The sequence below is a fragment of the Triticum urartu genome, chromosome 6, assembly GCF_003073215.2.
Source record: "Triticum urartu cultivar G1812 chromosome 6, Tu2.1, whole genome shotgun sequence".
Lineage (NCBI taxonomy): Eukaryota > Viridiplantae > Streptophyta > Magnoliopsida > Poales > Poaceae > Triticum > Triticum urartu.
Window position 1 is genome coordinate 79,482,526 of NC_053027.1, and position 4,971 is coordinate 79,487,496.

The window sequence follows — 4,971 nt, forward strand, 5'->3', positions numbered from 1 at the left end:
TGTAATTGCTACCATCATCTTTCAACTTTGCTTTCTCAAGGAACGCATTAAAATTCAACGGAACAACAACACGGGCCATCTATCTACAATCAAACATAGACAAGCAAGATACTATCAGGTACTAAGTTCATGATAAATTTAAGTTCAATTAATCATATTACTTAAGAACTCCCACTTAGAAAGACATCCCTCTAATCTTCTAAGTGATCACGTGATCCAAATCAACTAAACCATAACCGATCATCACGTGAAATGGAGTAGTTTTCAATGGTGAACATCACTATGTTGATCATATCTACTATATGATTCACGCTCGACCTTTCGGTCTCAGTGTTTCGAGGCCATATCTGCATATGCTAGGCTCGTCAAGTTTAACCTGAGTATTCTGTGTGTGCAAAACTGGTTTGCACCCGTTGTAGATGGACGTAGTGCTTATCACACCCGATCATCACGTGGTGTCTGGGCACGATGAACTTTGGCAATGGTGCATACTCAGGGAGAACACTTTTATCTTGAAATTTAGTGAGAGATCATCTTATAATGCTACCGTCTATCAAAGCAAGATAAGATGCATAAAAGATAAACATCACATGCAATCAATATAAGTGATATGATATGGCCATCATCATCTTGTGCTTGTGATCTCCATCTCCGAAGCACTGTCATGATCACCATCGTCACCGGTGCGACACCTTGATCCCCATCGTAGTATCGTTGTCGTCTCGCCAATCTTATGCTTCCACGACTATCGCTATCGCTTAGTGATAAAGTAAAGCATTACAGGGCGATTGCATTGCATACAATAAAGCGACAACCATATGGCTCCTGCCAGTTGCCGATAACTCGGTTACAAAACATGATCATCTCATACAATAAAATTTAGCATCATGTTTTGACCATATCACATCACAACATGCCCTACAAAAACAAGTTAGACGTCCTCTACTTTGTTGTTGCAAGTTTTACGTGGCTGCTACGGGCTTAGCAAGAACCGTTCTTACCTATGCATCAAAACCACAACGATAGTTTGTCAAGTTGGTGCTGTTTTAACCTTCACAAGGACCGGGCGTAGCCACATCGGTTCAACTAAAGTTGGAGAAACTGACACCCGCCAGCCACCTGTGTGCAAAGCACGTCGGTAGAACCAGTCTCGCGTAAGCGTACGCGTAATGTCGGTCTGGGCCGCTTCATCCAACAATACCGCCGAACCAAAGTATGACATGCTGGTAAGCAGTATGACTTATATCGCCCACAACTCACTTGTGTTTTATTCGTGCATATGACATCTACGCATAAAACCTGTCTCGGATGCCACTGTTGGGTAATGTACTAATTTCAAAAAAAATCCTACGCACACGCAAGATCATGGTGATGCATGGCAACAAGAGGGGAGAGTGTTGTCTACGTACCCTCGTAGACCGAAAGCAGAAGCGCTAGCACAACACAGTTGATGTTGTCGTACGTCTTCATGATCCGACCGATCAAGTACCGAACGTACGGCACCTCCGAGTTCAGCACACGTTCATCCCGATGACATCCCTCGAACTCCGATCCAGCCAAGTGTGAGAGTTTCGTTAGCATGACGGCATGGTGAAGATGTTGATGTTCTACCAACGCAGGGCTTCGCCTAAGCACCGCTACAGTATTATCGAGGTGGACTATGGTGGAGGGGGGCACCGCACACGGTTAAAAGATCAAACAGATCAATTGTTGTCTCTATGGGGTGCCCCCTGCCCCCGTATATAAAGGAGCAAGGGGGGGTGCGGCCGGCCAGGGAGAGGGCGCGCCAGGAGGAGTCCTACTCCCACCGGCAGTAGGACTCCCCCCTTTCCTTGTTGGAATAGGATTCGGGAGAAGGAAAGAGAGAGGAGAAGAAGGAAAGAGGGGGCCGACCCCCTTTGCCCTAAACCAATTCGTTCTGGGCCTTGGGGGGCGCGCCCCACACTCCCCTTGCTTCCCTCTATTTCCACTAAGGCCCATATAGGCCCATTAAGCTCCTGGGGGGTTCCGGTAACCTCCCGGTACTCCGGTAAAATCCCGATTTCACCCGGAACACTTCCAACATCCAAACATAGGCTTCCAATATATCAATCTTCATGTCTCAACCATTTCGAGACTCCTCGTCATGTCCTTGATCACATCCGGGACTCTGAACAACCTTCGGTACATCAAAACATACAAACTCATAATATAACCGTCATCGTAACGTTAAGCGTGCGGACCCTACGGGTTCGAGAACTATGTAGACATGACCGAGACACGTCTCCGGTCAATAACCAATAGCAGAACCTGGATGCTCATATTGGCTCCCACATATTCTACGAAGATCTTTATCGGTCAAACTGCACAACAACATACGTTGTTCCCTTTGTCATCGGTGTGTTACTTGCCCGAGATTCGATCGTCGGTATCTCAATACCTATTTCAATCTCGTTATCGGCAAGTCTCTTTACTCATTCCGTAATACATCATCCCGCAACTAACTCATTAGTTGCAATGCTTGCAAGGCTTAAGTGATGTGCATTAGAGAGGGCCCAGAGATACCTCTCCGACAATCGGAGTGACAAATCCTAATCTCGAAATACGCCAACCCAACAAGTACCTTTGGAGACACCTGTAGAGCACCTTTATAATCACCCAGTTACGTTGTGATGTTTGGTAGCACACAAAGTGTTCCTTCGGTAAACGGGAGTTGCATAATCTCATAGTCATAGGAACATGTATAAGTCATGAAGAAAGCAATAGCAGAATACTAAACGATCGTGTGCTAAGCTAACGGAATGGGTCATGTCAATCACATCATTCTCCTAATGATGTGATCCCGTTAATCAAATGACAACTCATGTCTATGGTTAGGAAACATAACCATCTTTGATCAACGAGCTAGTCAAGTAGAGGCGTACTAGTGACAATCTGTTTGTCTATGTATTCACACATGTATTATGTTTCCGGTTAATACAATTCTAGCATGAATAATAAACACTTATCATGATATAAGGAAATAAATAATAACTTTGTTATTGCCTCTAGGGCATATTTCCTTCACCGAAGGTCTATGGTAAACTACTCACACATCATCGGAGAGGCTATGGTGTTGATGTAGAAGCCCTCCGTGATCGAATCCCCCTCCGGCAGATCGCCGGAAAAGGTCCCCAGATGGGATCTCACGGGTACAGAAGGTTGCGGCGGTGGAAAAGTGGTTTCGTGGCTCCCCTGGATGTTTTCATGGTATAAGAGTATATATAGGCGAAAGAAGTAGGTCGTTGGAGCTCCATGAGGCCCACGAGGGTGGGGGCGCTGTCGGTTTCAAAACCGGTGGATCTTGGGTAGGGGGTCCCAAACTGTGCGTCTAAGGTCGATGGTAACAGGAGACAAGGGACGCGTTGTTTACCCAGGTCCGGGCCCTCTCTATAGAGGTAATACCCTATGTCTTGCTTGATTGATATTGATGAATATGAGTGTTACAAGAGTTGATCTACCTCGAGATCATAATGGCTAAACCCTAGAGGTCCAGCGTGTATGGCTTTGATAATGAGTATCCTCTATCCGGACTAAGTCCTCCGGTTTATATAGACACCGGGAGGATCTAGGGTTACACAAGGTCGGTTACAAAGAAAGGAATCTACATATTCGGTCGCCAAGTTTGCCTTCCGCGCCAAGGAGAGTCCCATCCGGACACGGGTGCAGTCTTCGGTCTTCGTATCTTCACAGCCCATCAGTCCGGCCCATGGCTAACAGGCCAGACGCCCGAGGACCCCTTAGTCCAGGACTCCCTCAGTAGCCCCTGATGTCGGTGTCAAAACCAACGGATCTCGGGTAGGGGGTCCCGAACTGTGCGTCTAGGATCGATGGTAACAGGAGATAGGGGACACGATGTTTACCCAGGTTCGGGCCCTCTCTATGGAGGTAATACCCCACTTCCTGCTTGATTGATCTTGATGAATATGAGTATTACAAGAGTTGATCTACCACGAGATCATAATGGCTAAACCCTAGAATTCTAGCCTATGAATATGGTAATGAGTATATGTGTGTCCTTTCCAAACTATCCCTTTCGATTTATATAGACACCGAGGGGATCTAGGGTTTACATGGAGTCGGTTACATAAAAAAGGAATCTTTGGTCTCCAAGCTTGCCTTACACGCCAAGTAGAGTCCAAACCAGACACGGTGCAGTCTTCGGCCTTCATGTCTTCACAGCCCATCAGTCCGGCCCATGGATAATAGGTCGGACGCCCGTGGACCCCTTAGTCCAGGACTCCCTCAGTAGCCCCTGAACCTGGCTTTCAATGACGAGGAGTTTGGAGCATTGATTGTCTTCGGCATTGTAAGGCGGGTTCCCCTTTCTCCGAACTCCAAGGTAGTCTTCGGATGCAATGATAGTATCCTGACCTATTATGCACACCATACACAACCACAGAGAAAATATAATATTTACACAAATCTAATCTGTTGACAGCTTTTATCCAACACGACATCACGTCTGTCGAGTTATAATTTCGAACCGTTTTTCTTCTGCCATCCCACGCTTCGAGACGCGGTTGCTATTGTCACGTCTTGTCGAAACAGAGATCGTGCCCCCTTATTGCGGGATTCTCATCAATGCGGGCATGGGTAACTCAACCGTGCCGTTTATACAGTCCTAGGGAACATGCGAACCCTAAGGCGAGTGAGGAGGCATTTAATATTTGCTGCCTTTATAAGGGGATAAGGATTCGCTCCTCCTCTCCTCACGCTCTCTCTCTGTCTCCACCTTTCCGATCTCAAGCTCTAGCGCCCAAGTTCTTGTCTCCTTTCCACTCAAGCAACCATGTACGGATCTGGTGGTCAGGGCAAGTGGATGGTCTCGTCCGTCACGGAGGAGGACATTACTAAGCTCCGGGCGGCCGGATATTTGGCGAAGGAGATTGCCCATCGCCAGCCAGCCGAGGGACAAGTTGTCCCCATGCCGGAGCCCACAGAGAGGGTAGT